The 26,787-nt window shown below is 46.5% G+C and overlaps 1 protein-coding gene across 3 annotated transcripts in view; it reads right to left on the reverse strand.

Moving 5' to 3' along the window:
* The window catches only part of LOC144806496 (uncharacterized), a 145,905-nt gene that overhangs the window by 100,930 nt on the left and 18,188 nt on the right, over positions 1–26,787 (reverse strand). For 2 of the 3 annotated variants that reach the window (XR_013605814.1, XM_078672848.1), the window contains exon 3: positions 18,653–18,717. The exons of the other annotated variant lie outside the window; for it this stretch is intronic. The gene's annotated coding sequence lies outside the window, so the exon portion shown is untranslated. The remainder of the gene's footprint in view (positions 1–18,652; positions 18,718–26,787) is intronic. 3 annotated transcript variants of the gene reach the window in all.

Below are 26,787 nucleotides of genomic sequence, written 5' to 3' on the forward strand. Positions count from 1 at the left end.
CTGCTGCGACGGTGCGGCCAGATCGAGTTTTGGCGGCTGGAGGGCCGGTTCCCCCGCGGGCGCACTGCAGCTAACGTGACCGGTGAGGCGGAGGGTCCCCTTGTCTCGCTGACAGCAAGTGTGCTATGCGGGGATGTAGGGGCTGTGGAACGGAGGAGGGAAGTGAACTTACCTGCAGCGCTGGCGGACTGCACCTGGAGGCGGTGCTGCTTCGCTGGTAACTGGGCTGCCTGACTGTTGGTGCTGCAGGCTCTCCTGCGCAACGGGGACGTTTGTAGCACCAGGGTGATCTTCCAACATCTGCGGCTGAAAGGGGATCACTGCGGCCGCCATTTTGAGTTGCTCCTTTTGTGGTGGATTGCTGATTGAGGAGGGCGGCTGGGCACTCGGTCCTGGAGAACTCTGAGAAGGTCAGGCGGTTGACTGCATCCTTTCTTTACCTCTGACATCACCATAGCAAACGGGGAAACCTGTTGGGCACCAGAGGTGCTGTCCTTGCTATTTTGCCACCATAAGCCACATTGCGCACTGTACACGATGGAGGCGCTGTGCCCCGGGGGCAGAATGCACCATGGAAAGGCCCTGAAGGTCCGCTGATTGTGCTCTCTGGACACACTGGTGCACTAGCGAGCAGAGATATCGCCCCCGCTGCCGGTGCTGGTGTCTGAGGTGGTCCGCCTCTGTGAGGCGCATGGCAGGTGGCGGCGGAGAGTGCGCCCCTCGGCTATGCACCCCAGAGTTTGCTGGTGTGGGATTTATCGGCTATCTGGGGTGCGGTCCACTGGTGTGCTCCTTATACGCCCTCAGCTTTACTAGTGCAGGGCTGTGTAAACACCCATGCCTAGCGCCCTGCGACACGTGCACCATGGGGCGCCAGGACGCCAAGCAGCCGAAACTCACCCTCGAGAACAGACGTGTCACTAAGCAGGGTGCCGCAGAGTCGGAAACGCAGGCCGATGGATCCGGAGAACAGGATACGGATGACCAGAGTCCGGACCTCCAGACACTTATGTTAGACAAGCGCACAAGTCTCCGCAACATAGATGCCAAACTTGACAACTTGACATCCAAACTTGATGCGGTAAAAACGCAGGTTACCACTCATGAGACGCGTTTGGATGTGCTTGAGAACCGTCACACAGAATGTCACGAAGTCCAAGTTGAAACGAAGGAGCAACTGCTCCAAATGGATAAGCTCCTGGGCGTCATACGCGCCAAAAATGAGGACTTGGAAGCCAGGTCAAGGGGCATTAACCTATGTGTCAAGGGAATACAGGAGACGACCGCTATCACCAAGTTGGAGACGTACATCATGGACCTCCTCCACGAGTTGTTTGACCCACACCTCTCCGCGGTGTTCGTGGTGGAGAGGGCGCACAGTTCGCTGGGCCCAAGACCTCCGGTGGGGACTGCACCGAGGCCCATTATTGCCAAACTTCTGAACTCTCAGGACAGAGACATTATCCTGCGTTTAGCTAGGGAGAAGGGCCAAATCACGCACAAGGGGAATAACCTGTCCTTTTACCCTGACTTTACACCGGCGGTGCAGGTGGCGAGACGGGAGTTCCTCCCTGCAAAGCGCATCTTGCTACAAGCACAGATCCCCTATTCTTTATTGTATCCCGCAAAGCTGAAGGTGTCTGTGGGCGGGAAGCTTCACTTTTTCACGGATGCCAAATCAGCACTCAAATTCGCAAAACATTTGGGTGTAAAGCCATCCAAGAAGAAGCAGTTGGAAACGGAGGCGTCTGGAGGTGCTTTGAGCGATAATGACTGACAGGGGTATCGTATGGTCACTATGTGCATCGCGTCTCAACTCTCACTCAGGGGACCATGATGGTCTATTTGTTCTATTTTGTGTGGTCCAATGTTTACTTCACGTGCAGTTCTTCCTTGTGTTTTGAATACCTACAGTTTGGGGAACGCTGAGGTCTCCTTTGTACTTCTGACCACCTTGTGTGATGCTCCCACTTTTGATGTTGAATGTTCTGTGGGCTGAATTCGGGGATATAGGGTGGGATAATCTACAACCTGTTTGGGGGGTTGGAGTGTGTGGTGGGCGGATGGGAGGGGTTGTTTTGTTATGTAATGCCAGTCATTTGGTTCTCTGGTGCCAGATTGTTCCATCTTCTGTTCAGGTTGTGTCCGGGAATGAGGGAGGCAAAGGTATTCTTTGATGTAGTTACACATGGCTGCCTCAAATCAGTTGAACTGTCTTACTTGGAATGTCCGTGGTCTAAATGATGGCAGAAAATCTAGACTGGTGCGTGCATATCTAACCCGACACAATGTGGACTTATGCTTATTGCAGGAAACGCACCTAAACCATGCACCGTCACGCAGGCTTTGCCACAGCAGGTGGGGAAATGTATACTCCGCGATTTATTCTAACATTGCCAGAGGGGTGGCGGTATTGCTGCGTCGTGGGCTGGACTGGAAGAAGGGCTTGTCACAGGCAGACCCGGAGGCCCGTTATCTCCTGGTGCAGGGGCTCCTCTGCGGTATGTCCGTCCTAATTGTGGGTATATACGTCCCAAACACCGATTCTCCTGATTTTTTCATTTCACTCTGGTCCAAAATTAAAACCTTTGGCTGCGACACGATCATATGGGGTGGAGATTTCAATGCTATACTAGACTACCAACTTGATAGACGTGGTACTGCCAGGTCCCTGCAGCCCGGCGGCCAGTGCAGCCCTTCTAGAGATAATGGCAGTGGGAGATCTAGTTGACATTTGGAGGCATAGGAATGTCGGGTTACGGGAGGGCAATTGTATCACGGAACACCTCAAAGCCTGGTCTTGTCTTGACTATTGGCTGCTGTCCCGGGACATGGCTGCCTGCACAGTTGAAGTCAAGCATTTGCCCCGTTCCCTGTCTGATCATGCCCCGTGCCTGCTGCGGCTGACGCTGCCCACTATGTATAAGCGCGCATTTGCTTGGAGACTACCGCCACATGCCCTACTTGACGAGGCCTTTAAGGCAGAGATAGGTAATGACATTGCAGATTATTTTCAGAACAACACAGGGTCAGTCGATACTGAAAGTGGGCTGTGGGAGGCCTTTAAAGTGGTTATAAGGGGTCAGTGCATCTCAAGACAGTGCTTAAAGCATTAAGGGGCTCCCTGGCTTCCCTGGAAGCTGACATTAAGAAACTTGAAATGCAGTATTTTGCCGAGGAGGACTGTAATGTCTCGGGGCTGTTGAAGGCTACACTGTTAGATTATGCAGAGGAGGCACAGCGCGAGGTTAAGTTTTTAGGGAAATATGCAGAGGCGGGAGGTATGGTGAGGGGGACAATCCTGGGCGCACATTGGCAAACATGATCAGGCCTTCCGGGTTGGCGACACACATACACGAGATAAAGGAAATGTCCGGTAATGTCGTGAGGGGGCAAGATGAGATATTGAGAATGTTCTCTGGGTTCTACTCTCACTTATATACTGCCACCTTAAGTGACTGCTCGGAGGGGTTGGGGTCCTTTCTTGAATTTATAGAGCTAGCTTGGTTTAATGTTACATATAGGAAATATATGGACCTCCCGATCACAACTGAAGACGTAGCAATAGTAATAAAAAGTATGCCCCCAAATAAGGCGCCAGGCCCTGATGGACTGACTGCTGCCTTTTACAAAACCTATTCGGAGGTACTTGCACCCAGACTGCTGGCGGTGTACGAAGAGGCGTTAGAGGTGGGCAAGCTGCCTGAGTCAACGAGAGAAGCCCTAATCGTCACATTGCTTAAACCGGGCAAAGCAGAGGACGAACTACACTCTTACAGACCCCTCTCATTGATTAATGTTGATACCAAAATTTTCGCCAAGTTGTGGGCTAACCGCTTGCAGCCCTTGTTGCCACCCATAGCTCGCCCCAATCAATCGGGGTTCATCCCGGGCAAGAAACGTCGCATAATTTACATAACATTTTCTCTACATTACACTATCTACACCCGAGTGTACATGCAGCCGTGGTGTTTTTAGACGCCACGAAAGCGTTCGACACCCTAGAATGGTCATTTCTGTTTACGATCCTTGCTAATATTGGATTTAGCCCGCTTTTCATAAGTAAGATTCGCCTGTTATACACTGCCCCTAGTGCCTGGATACAAGTTAACGGGATGACTTCTGATCCCTTGCCCATCTCGCGGGGCATGTGGCAGGGATGTCCTCTGTCCCCACTGCTATTTGCTATAGCGATGGAACCCCTGGCAGCCCGCATACGGCAACACCACACTGCGCGAGGAATTGGTTTTACCTCCCGAAGCCTGTTAATATCACTATATGCTGATGATGTGACCCTGTATCTTGTGGATCCCGAGGTCAATTTGGATCCGGTTCTGCGTGAGTTTTTCCGGATTGGAGGGCTGGCAGGTATCTGCATAAATTGGTCCAAGTCAGTTGTGCTCCCCCTGACAGACAGCACCCCTGTAGTTGTCTCTGAGTTCCCCTTGAGGTGAGAGGAAGACAAGGTGAAATACTTGGGGATCTGGATAAGCAGGAATTTTCAAGAAATCTGGAATATGAATTATGGGCGTGCTATGACTTGGCTCGAAAGTAAAGTGAAGTTGTCGGCGGGGCTACCCCTGTCTCTTACTGGGCGGATTGCCTTGGTAAAAATGGTCGTGTTACCCAAATTTCTGTACCTTTTTGTAAATGTCCCAATCCCCCTGATGTCCCATTTTTTTGCTATGCTGAAATCGCAGCTTGTCACACTGGTGTGGGCGGGTGGGAAGGCCAGGGCAGCCTGGGATGTGCTATTGCTGCCTTTGCAACAGAGTGGCTTGGGGGCCCCGGACATGCACCTATATGCACTATGCGCTCAGGCTCAGTTTTTGAATTTTTGGGTGCACCCCACCCCATTCAAACCACATGTAGCTGTAAATCAGGACAACGTGGCACCAAACCCGCTCCAGGTGGCAGTCTGTGCGAAGGCAAGGCGTCCCAGGGGGGAGGTTAAAACAGCTGAGATGGTAAAGTGGGCATGGGAGGAGCTGTGGAAAAGGGCCGGTGTGCCGCTACTGTATGCACCATCGTTGTCCTTGGTACAGAATCCCCTATTGCCCTGCATTAAGGGAGGCATGGGTAAGTCTGAGCAGTGAATTTCCGCGGGTTCCTCCAGCAATTCAAGCGCTAGAAATGATAGTGAGCTCCCCTCTCCACGTAACTTGATAACTAGAATATACAGGCAAATGCAGAACAGTGCACCCATAGTACAGATCACAGCCCTGCAAAAATGGAACATTGAGCTAGACTTCCCGCTCACTGAGAAGCAGTAGTCCTTTTGTTGTGGGCAACTCACTGAACTGTCCCCTAATTACAAGCTGCTTTGATACATTTCAAATATCTGCACCGCTTCTATAGGACTCCGGTCAGTTTACACAGAATGGGGCTCCAGGAGGATGATTGTTGCTGGAGATGTAGGCACTCCTGCGCTATGTTTTTGCACATGCCATGGTCATGTAACAAACTGGTGGACTATTGGTCATCGGTGTTTGAGTCCATTAACAAGATTGTGGGGCGCGCTGATGCCACGTCCCCTGAGTTAGCGATCCTGGGATATGTGAAACAAACTGTACCCAAATTCAGGAAATTACACGCTATGCTATTGCTGTATGCTAAGCGACAGGTGGCAAAGCATTGGGGGGGGCGGAGTGCGCCGTCAGTCAGGAGCTGGCTGGCGTCACGTATGGGCACACGCAGCTGGGCACCTTTTGGTCACCTCCAGACCACGTGATATCTGGGAACCGTTTCTTCAGTGGCAGCGGGAGAATCAATGTGATAATGGGTCTGATGGAAGAGTTGGTGATTGAGCGGATCATTTATTAACTTCATGCCACATTGTACAGAGCATTGAGCTGGGTGGGGGCTCCCTGATGGGCGGGATGCATGGGCGGTTGACTTGCACTTTTTGCAATTTTTACCCTGTACTCTGCTGAGGCTTTTGTTATGTGCATTGATGAACTGCTGTAGTACGGACTGCAGACAAATGCGGCTATTTGAAAGTGTGTAATGTGTTCCTGATGATGACACAACGTTATGCTGTGATTTTTATTTCTAACTATCACACAATGTCTGCACTTGGTTACATCATTGTAAATGTATATTGACTGGCAAAATTGAGTTTGTTTACTGTTGTATACAGTATTGAAAATGCTAATAAAACAAAAAAACAAAAAAACTTGTGTGTATGGCTGGTGTGAAGCGAATGAAGATTGAGAATGAATAAAACGTGGCCATGTTCTGATTGTGTGTGACGGAGCGTGAAGAGCGATCATCTCAAAATGTCGTGTTTTAGTAAAATATGTTTTGGATGTTGTTGTCGGCGAAAAAATACACGATTAGATGAAAGTCAACCTGCTCCGCCAGAAGGCAGCCCAAACTTTGATATGTATGTGAAGCATGGTGTTACGCCCATATTATTTAGTAATTTATGGCACCGATATACTAAAGATAATGAAGAATTACAATGGCCCCTAACTGGTTCTTTCGATGAAAAGAAAATACAGTATTTACAGGACTGGTTGTTCTCTAAGAGAAGTAGACAGTAAATGTTTGATTCTCTGCAGTTATGGCAGAGGGAGGCAAAACGCCGCCGATTTAGAGAAGAAAAATGGTCAAAATACAGAATGGACAGACCATAACGTAGAAAGCTATAGCGTACGATAAAGAACAAACTGAGAAGAAGATTGAATGTTAAGATAGACAGTTTTGATTACAGGCAGATAAAAGTTATACAGCCCGGCCTGAAGCAGAAGACGAAATATAGGACTAATTGAACGTACGCCCTCCACCCCCCTTTGCTCCACAGTGAGTGTACCCTGCGATACCCTTGGCCAGCGCCCCCGGTGCACCTGTCGTGCTAGCCACGGCCCCTGTGTCCCCTGCCTCTCCTGTACCAGCTGGAACTATTCTTACTCCCTCCTCTACGGCATCTGTTACAGCAACATTATTGACAGACGATCCATTGACCTCTGTCACGTCCTCAATGACATTGATCTCCCATTCGTCCTCTGTAGCTTGACCTTCTCAGTCGGCCACTTCAACTCCTGCCAGAATAGATTCAACCCCCTCCCATGCTCCCGGGTTAGGGGGTGTTCGACGATTATATACACGAGCTGTTGTGGGATATCAGGAGAAGCAAATGGTAATAGACTAGGCGTCCCAATGGGTGCGGAATACTATCTATACTATCGAGGATATTTGGGGAACTATAAAGGATTACGAACCGGTTATGCAGCAATATGCATTAGAAACTATGGCTAACCGGTTGATTTCACCATGGGAACAATGTTTTGAGGATGGGAGAGCTCCCCAGGTTTTATATGATATAGTGGATCGGGCCCATAAGTTTGAACTAGGACAGGAATATGTATATGGGAATTTGGTTACCATTATGCGATATCGGCAAAGATTAATTACAAAAAGTCCTATATGGGATTCTCAGCATCCTATGCAACAAATGGCTCTTGTTTTAAGTTACCAGATGGCACGACGACAGCTGCGTATGCAATTACAACTCTGCGTACTGTAGTTGAAACGTCTCGAGTCCCCTATCATTCTGCACAGGCAGCTGAGCTAATGGCCCTGTTACGAGCATGTGAGCTGAGTGAGGGACTGGTGGTAAAAATGTATACTGTTAGCCAGTATGCCTTCGGTGTGGCTCATAGTTTTGGGAAGCTGTGGGCGGAAAGGGGGTTCTTTACTTCTCATGACCAATGAATACAACATGGCCCACTAATATTAAGGCTGTTGACTGCATTGACCTTGCCCCGGAAGGTAGCAATTGTTAAATGTAGTGCCCATAAAACTATAGTGGACACTGTGGGAGAAGGAAATGCTTTCGCTGACCAGACTGCAAAAGACACAGCTAGATCACAAATGTCCCCTATGTATGTAAATTCAGCCAGATGGGTGGAGGAGTCTGATATGTTTGATAACACCATGGAGAGTGTCCGAGAAATGCAGAAGGAAGCTACCCCTGATGAATTGGCCCGATGGGAAAATGTAGTAGGGAGGTTTGATGAAAATGGTTGCTAGGTTGATTTAAGTGAAAAACAGCGATGGATGCTTCCTAATGCTTTTGTTAATGCTGTAGTGACAATGGCACATGGGACCGCTCACATAGGAGCAAAAGGAATTTGTAGTCTATTAGACCCAGTTTGGAATAATCCCAATATTTCCAAAATTGCCGTTCATCTGGTTCAACATTGCATGGTTTGTTTACGACATAATCCTGGAGGGAGGGGACATGTTCTTAGTGGGAATTTTGCACCACCCTCTTTACCTTTCGAGGTGCTCCAAATGGATTATATCCAACTGGAGAGAGTGAATAACGTTTAGTATGTCCTGGTAGTGGTTTGTGCGTTCAGTAAATGCATAGAAGCTTACCCTACGAAGGAAAATACTGCACTGGCAACTGCAAAGGCCCTAAACAAGGAATATTTTCCAAGATATGGGGTCCCTCGGGTCATTTGGTCAGACAACGGGACCCACTTCAATGCTGATCTTATCAGGCATATTTGTAATGGATTGCACATAAATCAGAAGTTTCATGCTGCTCGACATCCTCAGTCAGCTGGGTTGGTTGAAAAATATAACGGGATTTTGAAGTTAAAGATGGCTAAAATTCAGGAGAGTACTGGGCTGCGATGGCCAGATACATTGCCTTTGGCCCTAATGTCTATACGTATGACCCCCCATTCCCGTTCAGGCCTGTCCCCATATAAGGTCATCTTTGGATGACCAGCTAACGTTTGGGGTGTTCCCCGTCCGAGAGGTTTTAGAGAAATAGACTACCCAATGATGACAGATTATTTGAATGCATTGACTAAAGATCTTCGTTCTATCCGTCAACAGGTATCTGATACATTGCAGCCCCTGCCGGAGGGTCCAGGACATCGTTTGGAGCCCGGCCAGTGGGTGATGGTAAAAAATGATCAGCGGAAATCGAGTCTTGAGCCTAGGTGGAAGGAACCAGTACAAGTTTTACTGGCCACCCGAACAGCCGTGAAGGTGACCGGACAGAAGCACTGGGTCCACGTGGCCCACCTCAAAAGGGTGCCTCTCCCTCTTCTATTTGATCGCCTGAATTCAGAAGGAATATTGACCCAGGAAAGTGAAAGAGTTCCTTGTGTGGTTCCTTTTTCCGACGCCCAGTAAATCGAAGGGCAAGAAAGGGGAGCCGAGAGCACGAGAGAGGCTGCATCATCAGGTGCGGAATTGGCCTCTGAATCTGCTGCTCCAGTTGTTGAACGAAAGGTTCATTGAAAATTTGATACCTCGGAGGCTTCCACATCTGTTTTGTTTAATGATCAAGAATTGCCAGGTTAAGCTCGATACAACCTGCGGCCCAGAAACCGACACGGTACTCCCACTAATTTTAGGAGATAGGGAAAGACTTTGGTAGCAGGGACTTGTTAGAGAATTTGGGGGTACTGAGCGAGACACTGGACTGAACACGTTGAGAGATGGAACTTTGTGTTGCTCTGTTCAGAAAGAAAGACTGAAAAGAAAAGAAAGGGGGCCAGGATGTAATTGGAGAAACTAGCGGACGAGAGGATCTGTTCTTTTGATGAACAATAGGAGCCTGCCTGTGAGGCTCTAGACGGACACAGGAAAGAAGCACCCTCTGGCAGGACGGACTGCATATTTTTTTTAGAATAATTTGGACTTTTAGTTAGGATGTACCCTTTTGGCCGATTTATTCCTGAGGAGGAGCGTCCTCTTGCTCCTCAATATATGCCTATCTATGGGCCCGATTCACAGAATGAACTTAAGACTCAATCCTAAACTTACTACTATTTTGGTATTCACAGAATGCACTTACTACTTTTGGTATTCACAGAAGTTAGGATTTTGTCTTAAGTCTGACTTAAGTCTGTCTTAAGACAAACTTAAGACAAAATCCTAACTTCTGTGAATACCAAAAGTAGTAAGCTCATTCTGTGAATACCAAAATAGTAGTAAGTTTAGGATTGAGTCTTAAGTTCATTCTGTGAATAGGGCCCGCAGTACCTGTATTTTCATCATGGACAACCAGAGTGAAGGTTGCTTTCGTGATCACCATTGCAACGTTGTTTATTGTGATAATGAGTGTGTTTTTATATTTAGAATTTCATCACCCCATGCATACTGTGATAGGGACTCCTACTCCGCCACTAGAGCACCATTTCCTTACGTTAGCCCCTCACAAAGAAAGACATCGTCAGACCTATGTCAAGAATGTACTTGTGGAAATGCTTCATCAGACTCACAGTGCTACTAATACGACCAACTGTTGGGTTTGTGGTTTATTACCTTCTGTAATGCACCGACACAACCTTTTCATCTCATTGCCTTTATCCTATTTAGGAAGTTGTAAGGCCTGGTTTAAATTGTTAAGTATGATGTACTTACATTACACTGTAGATGCTTCTTGCTATACCGAGAAGGAGTATGAAATGATTTTGACTTATATAGAGGTACACCAAGGTTTTGACCCACAAGGAAATAATGGGGAGGGGTCCTTGTACCCCAAGGCTTGTCTGAACATGTATACTGAATATGAGAATGTGACCTGGTTAATAACGGAGATTTTGGACTTTGCTGAGTTTAATTTTACTCAGTATTTCCAACACTTTCAGGATCAAAATGTCACTGATGACAAACCAATTCCGGTGCCCATACTAAATAGTACCTCTGCATTTTGTATACAAGAAACAGGACACATTTCTGTAGGGGATAGTCAGTGTAATTATACCTATCGACTACGTACTTTTAGTAGACTGCCATTGATACCGCCATCTAATGTATATTTTGTTTGTGGAGAGAATGCATATACTTGGCTTCCCCGGGGATGGATGGGTCGTTGTTATTTATCTTTTCTATACCCACCTGTATACATAGCTCGTTTGAACTATCATAAGGATCATAGGTTAGATGGACCACGGTCACTAATGAAAAGAGAGAAAAGAGAATTGGATATGTCCGAAGTAGATCAAACTGATACCCCGAGCAACACTTTGTTGATATAGTAAAGGGAGTGTTTGCTATATGGGGACCCATAATAACTAGTAAGGAAGTGAGACGATTATCTAGGGTAGTTGAAAGAGTTATTAATACCACTGCTGTTATATTGACCAATCTGACTATAGAGCTTCAGGCTATGAGACGCGTCTTGCTTCAAAACCTTATGGTGTTAAATGTCATCCTAGCAGATCGAGGAGGAGCTTGCCGCGTCATCGGCAGCTCCTGTTGTGTATACATCCCTGACTCACCCCATCAGTTAATTTGGCCATAAAGAAGTTACACCGATTGGCATCAGAGATACATGCTGATACAGGTCCCTCTCTGGTTGGTTTTGGGACCTACTATCAGCCTGGTGATGTAAGATCCTGATGGTATTAGTAGGCATAGCGGGTCTCATCTTTACTTGTTGTCTATGTATACATTGTGGGCCTGCCTGTTGTTCCTATTGTGCCAGGAGAGTATCTACAGTCCTGGTACCGTCGACAGCATTGAAGGAAAAGTCTCAGATGGTGCAACAGGAAATTCGAGATTTGATGCAAATAGATGAGGGTATCTTTGAAGATTGATTTAGCTACATAACGCTAAAAGGGCGGTTCTGAGAGACGGAATTCCTTTTGCCGGAGTTGCTAACACTATATTTGTTAGCATGATGTAGCTGCATAGATGTATATCCACAGTTACGCATCATTTTATGTTAGTAATTAAAGGTAGTTTAAGTTCCTTGTAAATAGGTCGAGTTGCACCATAGTTAGAGAAGCCGCACAGACTCCATTTTGAATCTGTCGACTCGGGCCTGGGTAGCGATCACGTGTGGTTCTCCCTATACACCGGTCAGGTCCCAATTAGTTTAGTTCATGACTGTTTTCCTTCTCTAAGGCCCAAGGTCGCATCTGGCTTTAGAGACGATCAGCAAATTCTTGCCGGCGCCGGGCTGTTACTCCCATATACCGAGACGAAAGGGAGTTACCCTTTCTGACATTCCTTATAATAGTAGAAACAGACTTCTAAGCTGGCTTTGTGTGCCATATATGGTCCTTCCTTGAGATCTCGTACCTATTGGTAGAATGCCAAATATGGTTATTTCATGTAATGTGTGTATTGTATAAAGGATTGGTCTCATGTGTAAATCGGGAGTCTTCTTGGCGCACTGACTGGGTGTGGACGAAGGGGCTCCTCTGCGCAGAGTTTATTTGATAATAAAAGATTGTCTTTTCTTCACTGCCAACTGACTGGTTATTTAGTTAATATATATTGGCTATTGGTAAGTGTGGCCTTGTTCGATATTTTTCCAGTACTTCACCCTCTGACACGACGCGTAGTGCTGTTTTATAGTCGGGGTTAAACTCCTGGCACTAAACATCAGTGAGAGCAGCGCAACTTAACAAACTCTTCCACTAGCGGAAGTCTGCAGAGTGCGACGGAGTTTCCCTGCCACTTCGTGGAGTTCCGCGGAGTAAAACTCTGCAAACTAGACCAAGGCATTATCAAAATGTGACAGATATCCTGCCTGCCTTATTATAATTGCCGCAGGATGCAATGCATTTTTAATGGGGCGGGCAGGATACCTGTCACATTTGTGATGGAATAAACCATCCGCTGAAATCTAAATCAGGCCTTTGGTGTACATTGCGTCCAGTGTGGCTAGCTGGGCTTGAAGGATCTTTTGGTTTGTGGGTCTCTCACTGCTTTGAGGTCACCGCCAGGCAGACCTTCCATCAGCTGCGCCCTGTGCAGATCTTCCTTCCAGGCAGACCTTCTGTCAGCTGCGCCCTGTGCAGATCTGCATTCCAGGCAGGACCTCTCTCAGCTGTGCCTTGTGCAGATCTACCTTCCAGGCAGGGGCTTCAGTCAGCTGCACCTTGTGCAGATCTTCCTTCCAGGCAGACCTTCCATCAGCTGCTCCCTGTGCAGATCTTCCTTCCAGGCAGACCTTCTGTCAGCTGCGCCCTGTGCAGATCTGCATTCCAGTAAGGACCTCTCTCAGCTGTGCCTTGTGCAGATCTACCTTCCAGGCAGGGGCTTCAGTCAGCTGCACCTTGTGCAGATCTTCCTTCCAGGCAGACCTTCCATCAGCTGCTCCCTGTGCAGATCTTCCTTCCAGGCAGACCTTCTGTCAGCTGCGCCCTGTGCAGATCTGCATTCCAGTAAGGACCTCTCTCAGCTGTGCCTTGTGCAGATCTACCTTCCAGGCAGGGGTTTCAGTCAGCTGCACCTTGTGCGGATCTTCCTTCCAGTAAGGACTTCTGTCAGCTGCGCCTTGGCAAACCTTCCTTCCAGGCTGGACTTCTGTCATCTGTGCCTTCTATAGATCTGCTTTCCAGACAAGGGCTTCTTTCCTCAATGATCAGTTCAAAGGTCGGGAGAGGTAGAACTGGTCCTGGTCATCTTCTTTATTACAGTTAAACTGGTCACGCCACATACCTCCTGCTTTGAGAAGACGGAGAGTCTGGATTTTCTGAGCTCCGTAGCACATGTAGACAGTTCTATCGCATCCAGCACATACTACAAGACTCCAAGAGTCAACGCTACAAGTGCTGCTCCAAGGTTTAATTCAAACACTGTATCTGAACATCTCCTAGCAAATGCCAACTAGAGAATAAACATCCTGCCTGCAGCAACAGAGTGCAGAAAGCTTTTCAAGCACCTGGAGGTACTTGGACTTTCTCTATCTGTTGTAACTGAAGAGGTTAAACCTTGGTAAGATCTATCCCCTTTGGACAAGGTCCTCCATTTTGGTATCAGAATGTAACTCCTCCTGCGCAGACACAAACCCTAAAGTCCACATTTGCATTACGCTGGGTTCCTCCACAAATTGCTGACATTTTCTTACATCCCCCTGGACAGCCGTGGCAACACACAGACCAACTACACCCCCTCAGGGATCACCGTCCATCTGCCAGGATCAAGACTCAGATCTTTCACCCTTCTCTGTTACCATCTTTGGAACGGCCCGTCTCTGGGATTCGTGGAAGCTCCACACTCAGTGAGCTCAGAGTTGACTTGTAAAACCATCTCATGAGAGTGGGAGAAAAGAACATTAAGTGACACGCACCGCACAGAAGTGTAAATAACTGTACCATTATCATTCCATAAACCTTTGTCCTACTGCTGATGTTTTGACATGGATGTGTTGTCGTCTATCACAGCAGCTTCTTCATTTAAAATCTTACTCAACAGTTTGTTTTCCATCCTACCTATTTACCTATGCACTGTTTCTGACCCTACGACATCTCTGGCAGGCATGCTGTGCTGTCTGTTGCTACATAAATAGGAAATAGATTGCTACTGCAGGGAGAGTGCAGTGTCCTTGCAGTCAGATGCACTTGATTGGGATAAAAGGTACCATGTTTGTTAGAAAAGCTGCAACTATTAGAATAATAACACACTAAAAGCAGCGCATATACTGCAATAACAGACCAGGTACTAGAAAAACGTGACACAAACAATGCAATAACACAGGCCAGCCATTAGGAAACCGTAACGCAAACAATGCAATAACACAGGCCAGGCACGAGGAGAATCTGACGCAAACAATGCAATAACACAGGCCAGGCACGAGGAGAATCTGATGCAAACAATGCATTAACATGAGCCAGGCACCAGGAGAATTTTATGCAAACAATGTAATAACACAGGCCAGGCACTAGGAGAAACTGATGCAAACAATGCAATAACACAGGCCAGGCACAAGGAGAATCTGATGCAGGTGAGCATGTAATAGCTGGTGGGATCCAGGGTACTGTGTGAACAAGAGGGTGGGAGGGCAAAGACTAGCTTCATATGGACTGAAGCATGGGCAAAATGAGCAATATTTTAAGGAAGTATTTACCATATAGTAAATCATGCAGAGTCCGTTTCTTTTTTGGGGGGGGGCAGGTATGGGATATTACGTACCAAGGGGTGTCAGAGAGATTATAATCTCCCCTTCAAGGGCCATCTGCTTTACAAAGAATTTCAATACAAGGAGTGACTCTAAAAAGCAGCGACGGGACATGCAGCGAGAGGATAGAATGCAGAGTATCACTAATGTTATGGAACAGCACACAACTTTAGAGGCTGCGTAGATACAAGGGAGACACCTGAAATGGGCTCTGCACCTCACACGTACGCAGTACACGAAAGCGCCTTTACACACAGACCAATCATCCTAGGAGGGGCAGAGGGGAGACATAACATTTAATCCCGGCTTTACCACTTTATCTAAAGATGCTGGAAATAGACACCAAATGTTACTTCTCGACAGGGCCACTATACATGTCCTTATCCTGGGATTGTAGTCCCTCGGCCTCTCCCTCACGATCTCCACTACCCCACGTGTGGTTTACTGCACTAGGAAACTGTGCAACCAGGAGACTCTGTGTTTAACCCTGACCTACCAATTTGTGAAATAGTGAGCTGCAGGAATCACTAAGTAAATGTATGCCTCTCCCCTCATTTATGTCCAAGATCGCGGTATTTTCAACCATCCTAAAGCTGTGCTTTTAAAAATGGGCCCAGATTGTGGTGATGCGTCTTTAACTTAAGATTCCTTCCAGCGGCTCCTGGAATGTTGTTGTTGATGCTTTGCCAGGAGTGTTCCCGACAGTTATGTTCCTGGTGCAGTTGGGTGAGTGGTGAATAAATCTTACCCTTACCCTACCGATGACTGGAGAGTTTGATTACCACATAGACATTGCCTCTGGTGGGGGGAGGGGTACACAGTGCCCACTCTCATGGACTATTCACCAGAATGTAACGTGGCCAAGTAATAACCTTTGGAAAAAGTAGTTCTGTGTTCATCAGACTTAAACTGTTTAGTATCAGGTAAATCCTACTCTTTCTGTGCCTCTGTCCCCTTATCTGACAATGTATGTACCTCGAAGGAGGCTGGATGGAAGCAATAAACATGAAAGGCACGTTCCCAGCTCAAACCACCAGCATGGATTTCATTCACTCGTTCAGAGCTGCTTAACTGCAGGTCTCGACACTGCATATCAGCGTCTCTAAAGGCAAACACTGTCGAAGCAAAGGGAGGGGGAGAGCCCTATGATCCTCTAGAGCCTAGGCCCTCACTAGAAAACGACGACGAAGTACAGGACTCTAACATGATAAACTGATCCAACACAAATATGAGGTCAACGTATTATTTATCGCCTTAAGGTTGCAAAAGTCACTCTGGAATGGAATCAATACTATTCGAATAATCAATGTTCGATTTATAATAGAGGCATTGCTGTGCTGCAAGAAAAGAAATCAGCGGCAACAATAGCTATTCTCACAACAAAGTGTACTTATTTCAAGTTTGGTTTGCATATTTTACAAGAAGGGGATAAAGCGACAACTGATACACAACATTATAAAGCTTACCGACTTGCCTTATAACGGTTACTGGTATTTTTACAACAACACAAAGGTTAAGGAGAAGCAGAAGTATCACGATAGACAGTGTATCCGCAATGACGGACAATAACCCCTTATTAATAGTGACCACATAACAACCGTCTCCAGGTAGGAGTGCCTAATTACAAAAGACCTGCTAATACGGTGAACGACTACAGCGCATCAAACTGTGACTATGACATTGGTCTATCAAAACATTTGAATTCTGCATTTGTTCTTCTCGTTAGGTGTTGATCCTGGAAGATATAGGCTGATGGGTTTCGGGCTTGTGCTTTATGCACACTTCAGGAATTTGCAGAACGAATGTCACCCAAACATCGCACCATTTAAGGAGGCCAGTGGGGTGAGAGTTGGCCACGTAAAATGAAGCGCCATGATAAAAGTACGGCTTGAAGAAGCACTGGGGTTACCAGCTTCTCAAAAGGGCATGTCCTCTGTTTCGAAAGCTGTCCAGAGGGCCAGAGACCTGAGTGGGACCACAAATGTAAGCAATAGCCCAGAGCCGCCATGGCTAACTTGTAACTCCTGGGTCAGTTTGCTTGTGTGGTTTCGGCAAAAATCGTAGTATGCTGATATGGTTGGGTTGGGTTGCGAACACGATCCACAAACTGGAATGTGGACACTCACTTTGGGATCCTTGCTGCCTGGCAGCTCCTGCCACCCAACGAGCAGGACTTTTATAGCTGAGATGTGTGCGCCCTGCCAGGCTGTTCCAGTTGTGCTGGCATCACCGAGCTGCACTAGATGAGTGCGGGCAATGGAGCAGACCACCAGAGGGTGCAACAAACCTAGAGGTTCATGGTGACAAAGAGTGATTCTTTTTAAGATTACTGTGAGGGTGTTACCAGTACTTCTTTAATGCAGTATTTTCATGGAAACCTTAGAAAAAGGTTAACACTAGCTACAGTATGATTGTGGTTACTAAAAATGTAACATCTGATAGCACAGTAAGAAATTACACGTTCTCTCTTTTTGCAAATTATGCTCGACTGATCTTATACTCTGTACAGCACATTCTATATTTTGTGTAGCCTATTTTATATTTTGTTTAATTCTTTCTTTAAACTATTGGCTTTCCTATTCAAAGTGCTGTCTATCACGGGCAGAGACGTCACAGCACTGTAAAAATATACAAGTCACTATTCCCTAGTGCACCAACCAGGATTCAAATTAGCGACCCTCCAGTTTGAGACGAAGACATCAGAAATTATAACACTAAGCCCAGTGCCCCAGGCGATCTGAATGGTGGTTGAGCCCATTTACGTAAACGCAGGCCATAGGCTGTGTGTCCAGCAGCTTCATAAGTGATCTCAAACTCCCTGACATACCAAGCCGCCTAAACATCTCGATCATAAAAGGCTACTCCAGGGAGTCAAACGCCTTATCGGCATCAGCTGACTTCATGTTTGGGTTTACCTAATGCAGCACTGCGAATACCGTCTGTAGATGAACTGCTGTGGATTTATGTGGGATAAATCCCAACTCTACAGGGGAGACTATTTTCTCTAGTAGGAGGGATAGCCGAGTTGCATCACCTCAGGCAGGAATTTATTATCATTGTTACGCAGTGGCAGAGGGCAAAAAGATGTACACTTACAGGGTCTTTTCCAGGCTTAGGGGGCACTGATATGACTGCATCACTTATAGACGCCAGCGACACAACGCCCTTCAATGCCTCGGCATAGACCTTTTGGATAGGCCGCACCTCCACTGCACCCCCGGCCCAGGACAGGCCTCAACTCCTCTGCACCCCTTGAACAGGTCTCACCTCCTCAGCACAGTACAGGCCTCACCTCTTCTGCATCCCCTGGACAGGTGTCAGGGTGCAGAAAAAGGAATCAAAGCTCTTCTTTGTCTCGCAGTATCTGCCATTGAACCGGCATTGCAAAGATCACTCGCTCGCAAAAGGTCACGGGTGATTATAGCGTGGAACCAGGCATGCTCCCCTATACTACTAACAGGGAGGACCGCGGTGGAAGTTGCCGGTCTAGTCTTGAGTTCCTGGACATGGGAGCGAGGTCCTAGACCAGCTGTGAAGTGCGCCAGTTGATTTTAGAACCAAGGCACTCACCAACGGATTTTCAGAGGATAGTCGTGTTCTTTCTGTAGTCTAGTTAGATAGAAATAGTGCAATTTTGTGCCAGGCTTAGGCGCAGGTTAGAGCACTTTCAGTGCGTCGGTTACTTCGTTCGGTAATTAGAACTAGAGAGAAATACCAATTTAAAGTAAATAGGAAATAAGAAATATAAAGAGAAGAATTAATACTTACCAATTGAATACTTCAGTTCCTGATTTCTTCGTTGCTTGGTTGACGGCGGAGGCTCCAGAAGAGTTCTAAGGGAGAAGTAAGAAGGTATTCAGAAGCTAAGAAAGTAAGGCAGAGAGTGAATGAACAAATGAGTGAAAAAGAATAAATGAACTCACAGAGTTAAAAGGGTGCTAAAATGTTGTTTATAATGCAGGTTGCCAAAGAAAAAAAATACTTATATTGGAGAATAGATTGATGAGCAAAACCCATAGGCACTCTGGGTAAGGAAATAGAGAGAGAGAGAGAGAGAGAGAGAGAGAGAGAAGAGAGAGAGAGAGAGAGAGAGAGAGAGAGAGGAGAGAGAGAGAGAGAGAGAGAGAGAGAGAGAGAGAGAGAGGGAGAGAGAGAGAGAGAGAGAGGGTAAGAAAGTGGAGAAAGAAACTGAAAGAAATTAGTAATGGTGTGCTTTTCTGTTACAGCAATTTCCACTCATACTTGAAGAGAGAGAGGGAGTAAGAATGGCATAAAATGGAGTACAGCAGAAAGGAAGAAATAGAGTGGAAGAGCCAGAAGGTCAGGCAGTCTCTTCTCTGTCCCATTCCCCTTTCCCCCAGCTGGGTTCGCACGGCCACTAGTTAACTGTTCAGTTGGTGGCTGGGATGTGGGAAAACCAGTGGTGGAATTTGGAAAATCTCATCATTCTGCTCCTGGGACTGTCAGCACTGTGAGTAACCACAACCCTTGACAGAGTGGAAGTGCCCACGTCAATACTCACCCGAGCAGAATGGCTAAAGGGTTCAATTAAACAAAATTAGGAAATATTCTTAAGGAGATTCAACAAGAGTTGATAGGAGTCAGGGAGAAAAATGAGGTAATCAATTTAAAATGAAGGCCTAAAATTTCGTAACTCAGTGCTCGTTGTACTTCTTGTGTCGGCCCACTGTCTTCCCAGATGCACAATATCGTATAGCTTTCATCTTGCCGTAGGTCAATGGAGACGCAGCTTCGTGGTCATATGCCCCTGGTCACCCAAGACTCACCAATTTTATGTAACTTTGAGGAATTCAAGAAAGATTTTGTGAATTTTTTGATCGTCGGAAGGAGGCACAGGCTACGGATAATGAATTACTGGAGTTGAGGCAAGGGAATTGGGAGCTTGTCACTTACCTGGCCCAATTTAACAAACTTGTTTGTAGAAACTGAATGGCCGGAGGCCAAAAGGGCAGCCTGTTTCTATCGGTGTTTGAAAGAGGACTTAAAGGATGCTTTTGTCACAGATCCCAAATCGCCCTACAGAAGTTTCAGCTTTGATTGATCTCGTTTTAGAGATAGACTATCGACAAACGGAAAGAAGGGGTGAAAGATTACGTGAATTTTGGCCCAGTGTACCACACTTTGACCGGGTCAGAGCAGAGGTTGTTAAATCTGGTGATAATGAACATGGAGTCGAACCTATGCAAATTGGAACTATTTTATTTATTTATTTTTTAAGCTTATATCGCGCACAGCTACCCACAATGGGTTTCCTGGCGCTAGGGATAGACTGTAGAAGAAGGAGGCAGTTTCACCTAACATGAGTCCACAGCAGGCTATTGGGCACGTTGAGTAAAAAAGCCATGTCTTCAGAGCCTTACGGAAGCGAAACAAATTGGTCTCTAGTTTTAGAGCCAGTGGGAGGGAGTTCCAATATTTGGGGCCCAGAGTAGAAAAGGAACGACCTCCCATTTTTGTCAGCTTCCATCTTGGCATAATGAAATTTCCCATGTCCGATGACCTTAGTGGGCGTATGGGTCTGTAGGGTGTTATCAACCCTTGGAGGTAGGCTGGGTCACTACCCTGCTTGACCTTAAACATATAGCATAGTGCCTTAAATTTAATACGTTCAGGAATGCTCAACCAATGAAGGTCGCGTAAGGCGGCCTTGGCTGAAGTGCGTCTGGGGATGTTTTTTAGCAGGCGCGCAGCCGCATTTTGCACTACCTGCAACACCTGTAAGGTGGCTTTATCTGCGCCCAAGTAGAGAATATTGCCATAGTCCAGGCGAGATGTTACGAGCGCCTGGACTACGGTTCTGCGGGAGGAGAGTGGAAGCATCCACAGGATCTTATAGAGCCACCGCAGCGTTGAAAAGCAGATGGCAGCGACCTTAGTGGCCTGTTGTCTCATAGTTAACCTGTCGTCTATAATGACGCCCAGGTTGCGAACTGCGGTGGAAGGTGTTGGTACAGTACCCAATCGATGGGCCAATGGCGGGGACCCCAAAGATGTTTATTCCGACCCAGAATGCCCACCTCGGTCTTCTCCCCATTCAGTTTGAGACAGTTTCTCCGCATCCAGTCGGCCACAAGAGTGAGGCCTGACTTGAGTGCGGAGATTTGTTCTCGTCTCTCCCTGATAGGGAGAAGACAATCTGGGTGTCATCTGCGTAGGAAAACAGGTTAGCCCAGCCTGTTCGACAATAGATGCCAAGGGTTTAACGTAAATATTAAATAATAAAGGACTAAGGATTGAGCCTTGGGGAACACCGCGGGTAGATGGGCAAATGGTGGAAGCTGCTTTAGGAGAGAACACTTGAAAACTTCGGTCATTGAGGAAAGACACCAGCCAGGCCAAGGCCTGGCCACCCACACCTAGAGATTTCAGAGAGTCAATGAGGATAGAATGTGACACGGTGTCGAACGCTGCGCTCAAATCCAGCAGGATGAGCGCCATGGTGTTACCTTGGTCGACACCGTGCCTTCAGACTCTCCGTTACCCCCAGGAGCGCTGTCTCAGTTGAGTGCCTAGGCCGGAAACCCGACTGAGAAGATGGAGAAAAGCGGTGTTTTCGACCAGTTTAGAAAGCTGGGAATTTATATGTCTCTCCAATATCTTTGAAAAGATTGGCAGCAAAGATATCGGGCGAAAGTTGGCAGGGTTGGAAGAATCAGCGCCCGTTTTTTTTAGTAAAGGTACCACCATGGCGTGTTTCCAAGGTAGGGGGACCTGGGCCTCACTCAAAGAGGTGTTTAGTAGTTTAATGAGGATGGGGTGAATAAGAGGATCCAGTTGTTTTAATATTTTGGCCGGGAGCACATCCAGTGGGGAACCAGAACGCACACTGTTTAAACAGGACACAAAAGAAGTGGCGTCTAGAGGCTGCCAGGTGGTGATTACAGCATCAGTGGTGGTATTCACCAATTCCTGGACCGTATTAGGGGCGGTGAAAGTGGTCTCTGGAGGTGGAGAGAAATGATCGTAAATAAGATCGACTTTGTTTATAAAATAATCCGCTAAGGACTGACACTGGACGGCATCAAGAGCCGGAGGAGGGGGAGTGGAATTTACACCAGTCAGTTTCTTCACAACGGAGAATAACACCTTAGGACAGTTTTGTGCATCAGTCACTGTTTTTGTAGTGTAGTTTGCTTTAGCAGTTTTGCAGCTGTTGTGGTACTTTTTTAAGGCTTCTTTATAAATGATTTTACGTGAAGGGGAGTAGCCTTTTCTCCATTTCCGCTCCAAGGTCTTACATTGTGAGCGAAGACTCTTAAGTTGTTCCGAGTACCATGGAGCTGGAGGATGATGTGAAACTGTGGGCTTTGACGTCATTGGTAGCGCCCGATTTACAGCATTGGTTAGCCGGAGTTCAGTAGCACTGTTAAGAGCAGTAACTGGTGCGTCAATAGACGGGAGTGTTTTAATCAGTAATTTATTGAGTTCTGGGATGCTAACCTTCCCCCAATTCCGAGATGGCCCCAGTTTTACTGTCGCAGATCTAGTAGCTGTTTCAGCCATGTCTAAGAAAAAAGGGACAGCTGAGTGATCAGACCAGGTAATTTGTAGAGCTTCACGGGAACAGTCTAAGGGCAAATTTGATAAAATTGGGTCAAGTAAGTGTCCAGCACAATGTGTAGGACCTGTGTTGTGTAGCTGGAGGTTAAAAGCTTCCAGGGTAGAGAGGAGCTGATTCCTGTGAGGGCATTCATTATCATCTAGATGTATGTTTAGGTCTCCTAAAATAGTAAAATTAGACGCTTTGAGCATGACCGGGGCTAAAAGGTCCGGTAATGAAGTTATCCATGGACTAGCTGTCCCAGGGGGACGATACACCAGTAGACCTGACAACGTAAATTGAGGGGTTATGAACAGTTGAAATAGAGCTGACTCACAGTTTGTTTGGGTGGCATCAACCAATTTACAAGTATATATGTTCTTGAAGATAATTGCAATTCCACCCCCCCTGCCAGAATTTCTATCCTGGCGAAGAATAGCATAATTGGAGGGAATGGCATCTGCAATATCCGGACCTGAGCAGTCCCTGAGCCAAGTCTCGGTCAGGAATATCACATCAGGTTGGTGTTCAACAAGAAAATCATGTATATTGTATCTATGTTGTGGCAGGGATCTACAGTTTATACTCCAAAAACTTAGCGGGGGTCGAGGGGAAACTATCCCGGGGCTAACCTGTCTATTTCGTCTACCTAGGTAGCACAGGGATCTACACATGGTAGGGGTTTTTAATGAAAAGTTACAGTAAGGACAGCGAAACCTGGTAGGGGGGAATGGGTAGATGGAACAGTTATTATTGGAAGTACCACGTAGTGCATATAGCTCATCAAAGGAGTATACAAGTACCATGATGGAAGTAATGGCTTTGCTCACCAGTAGAAGAGTATGCCAGCGCCCAGAGCCCGGCCCAGCGCGGACGGGCGCAGACGGGCTGGACTCTGGCGTGACTCCGGCGGGCATCCGGCGCGTCCGCAACGCGTTCGCTTACGCGAAGAGGCCCTTCCCTTTTTAAAGCTATCTGGAGCGCGTCACGGCGCAGCCCGACCCAATATGGCCGCTGTCCTGCCCTCGCCTCCCCGGGACCAACTCTCAGCGTCAATACTCAGCTGAGAGTGGCCCAGACGGCAGAGGGAGGTGAGGAGACAATTCCAGATGCAAGCGCTAAATTAAAATCGAACTAGATGTGAGATACCCCACAAGTTAAATGAGCATAAAAAGCTTATTAAATCAAGCGTGGCGAAGCGCTGCTAGTATTCAAGATAGGTAAAGCGTGAGAACCTCCGGCTTTCCGCCTCAGAGGGTGAAAAAGCTAACCTGTTTCTATTAGAGGCCCCCTTTCCAAAGAAGAGAAAGAAAAGCGTCGAAAGAATAAACTATGGCTTTATTGTGGTATCAGTAGACATTTTGTAAAGGAATGTCCCAAGAAACCAAGAACCTTCAAGGAGGAAAACTCTCTGCACCACCAGTAGAAGGAGTTGGGCTGGTGGATGCTAACAAGGATACAACTCCAATTTCTCTTCAAGTGGCCAATTCTCTTCCGCTCCGCACCTCATTCTGGCGATGACCCTAAGATATTGAGACAGAGTTCTTTCAGGAGTGGCCGTGATGCTGGACGCCGGTGCTACGGGAAACTTTTGTCACCTCAAATATGCCTCGAAAATTGGTCTGAGGCATTACCTAAAAATAGAAGTGAGGCAGTTAGTGCTGTTGAGGGTATGAGGGTACAAATGTATCTTCCGGCCCAATAACCAGTCACACGCAAGTTGTGGAACTTGTCTCTGTCGAAGGTCTAAAGGAAGACATTCAATTTACCTTGATCGATGCTCCGCAGTTTGGAATCATCCTGGATTTGCCTTGGTTAATGAACACAACCCAACAATTAACTGGAATGATCGAACCGTGAAGTTTAACTCAAGTTATTGTTTGGAGAATTGCTTCGGAGAAAAGCAGAAAGAGCAAGATGGAAATCCAGCAGCTTTATAATGCTTTCAAAAGATGATGGTGTGTGAGGTGCAAACTGTGAGTTTTCCGGTAGAATATCAAGAGTTTGCTGAAGTTTTCAGTGAATTGGAATCAAAGAAGTTGCCCTCACATCGGTCGTATGACTGCAAAATTCAATTTGGAACCTTGATCTAACCTTCCTTGTAGCCAAATGTATGCGCTTACTGAAGCTGAAAACCGTCATCTTAAAGATTACATTCAGAAATACTTAGAAAATGGGTTCATACGACAATCACAGTCCCCCGTTTCTTCACTGTTATTTTTTGTTCCGAAACATGACGGAGATCTGAAAACGTGTATAGATTATTGTGCCTTGAAGAAGATTATAATAAAGAATCGTTATCCTCTTCCCCTGATTTCAGTTCTTCTAGATCAACTAAAAGATGCCAAAATCTTCATGAAGTTAGATTTACAGGGGGTGTGCCATTTAATTTGAATGAGAAGTCGAGACAAATGGAAAACAGCATTCAGAACAAAGTATGGATAATATGAGTACCTAGTGATGCCCTACAATATGAGCAACACTCCTGCAGCGTTCCAGTACTTAATTAATGATGTCCTGAAGGAGTTCATTGATCAATGCGCGATTGTTTACATCAAAACCATTTTCATTTATTCCTCATCAGAAGAAGATCAGCAACAGGTCAAAAGAGTTTTGCATTGCCTGAAGGAAAGCGAGCTTTACGTAAAACTTGAAAAGCGCGCTTTTGGAGTGAAACCTGTGGATTTCTTGGGATTTGTAATTGCTCCAGAAGGTCTTACCATGGATGCTAAAATGAATAAGGCGTTCTTAAATCGGCCTCCTCCAACCTCTGTGAATGAAATTCAGAGCTTAATCGGGTTTGCAAATTTCTATCGCAGATTCATTCAAGAATTTTCCCTGAAGGTACCTCCAATTACTAAATTGCTACAGAAAGGAGTACCTTTTTAATGGTCTGCCGAGGCAGAAGATGCTTTCCAGTTCCTGAAGAAGAGTTTTGTCCACTGCGCCAATTCTGCTGCAGGCGGATCCTACGCAACCGTTTTACCTGGAGACTGATGCTTCTGATCAGGCCGTCGGAGGGGTACTTTCACAGAGACACTAAGAGACCGAACAGTTGCATCCGGTGGCATATTACTCTTGAAAATTGCAACCAGCGGAAATAACTGATACTATTTCGAATAAAGAACTCCTCGCTTTCAAAGATGCCTTCCAAGAATGGCGACATTACCTTCTCAGAGCAAAACATGTGGTGACGGTATTCACCGATCACCGGAATCTTCAGTTTCTGAAGTCTGCCAGAACGCTCACACCATGCCAACTTAGGGGGTCTCTGTATTTCGCCAATTATGACTTTGTAATAATTATCGGCCGGGAAGAAATAATGTAAAGGTAGATGCCTTGTCTCGCATTGACACGGATGGAAGAAAGAGTCCCATTAGAGATTATTGGACTTAGCCCTTTTTGCAGGGTCATCCCTGAACTTTTTGCCTTCCTCCTGTATTTTGTCTGACCTGTTTTTATTGGTTTAATGACTCTGGGCACTTTACCACCGATGATCAGGGCTAAAGTGCATATGCTCTCCCTATTATAAATAAATGTATTAATCAGTGGTTCCATGTTTGGCTATTTAGTGTACTTATCAGACCCTAGTCTAGTGTACTAAGTGTGCCCAGGGTGTGTAATTCCAAATGCTGCTGTTGGACTTGCAGCACTGGTTGTGCCACCCACAGAAGCGGCCTTGTAAAATGTGTCTAAGGTCTGCCATTGCAGAGTCTGTGTGCAGTCTGGTACTGTCATGCTGACTGGGCAAGTGCACCCACTTGCCAGTCCCTAAACCTTCCCAATTCTTCATATCAGACACCCCTATGGTAGGCAGGTTGCATTGTCAGTATAAGGTAGGACAAGCCCTGATGTGTGTGGCATGTCCTAATAGTGAATTACAGCCATTTTCGTTTTATCACTATTGCAAGGCTACCTGTTTTCCATAGGCCAGAATGGGCTGTTAGAATTGTTATATTTTATAATCCTAACTGACTCAGAGAACATGGTAGAAATTCGAGTTTGGTATGCCTGAACTCAGAATAATAAAAATACATCTTTTAGTGAAGTTGGTTTTAATATTCTGTGTTTGCAAATGCCACTTTTAGAAAGTAGGTATTTGCTTGCCTAACCATTCAGGCCTGCCTCCCCTAGGTTGTGTATTCCTTTGTCTGATTTTGTGAGTGACAGTGCTGGGGGATTCCGAGAGACAGGATGAGTCACTGAGTGGTGAATAGAAAGATCTGCATCTAGATGGGAGGGAGGAATTGTACCTGAACTCTGAATAGGGCTGTGCCTGCCTTCCACAATGCTGGCTCCACCTCCTGGGGAGCGGCTGATGTCTCTGCCCTGCACACTGAAA

Source organism: Lissotriton helveticus, assembly GCF_964261635.1.
Source record: "Lissotriton helveticus chromosome 1_1 unlocalized genomic scaffold, aLisHel1.1 SUPER_1_unloc_8, whole genome shotgun sequence".
Classification (NCBI taxonomy): Eukaryota; Metazoa; Chordata; class Amphibia; order Caudata; family Salamandridae; genus Lissotriton; species Lissotriton helveticus.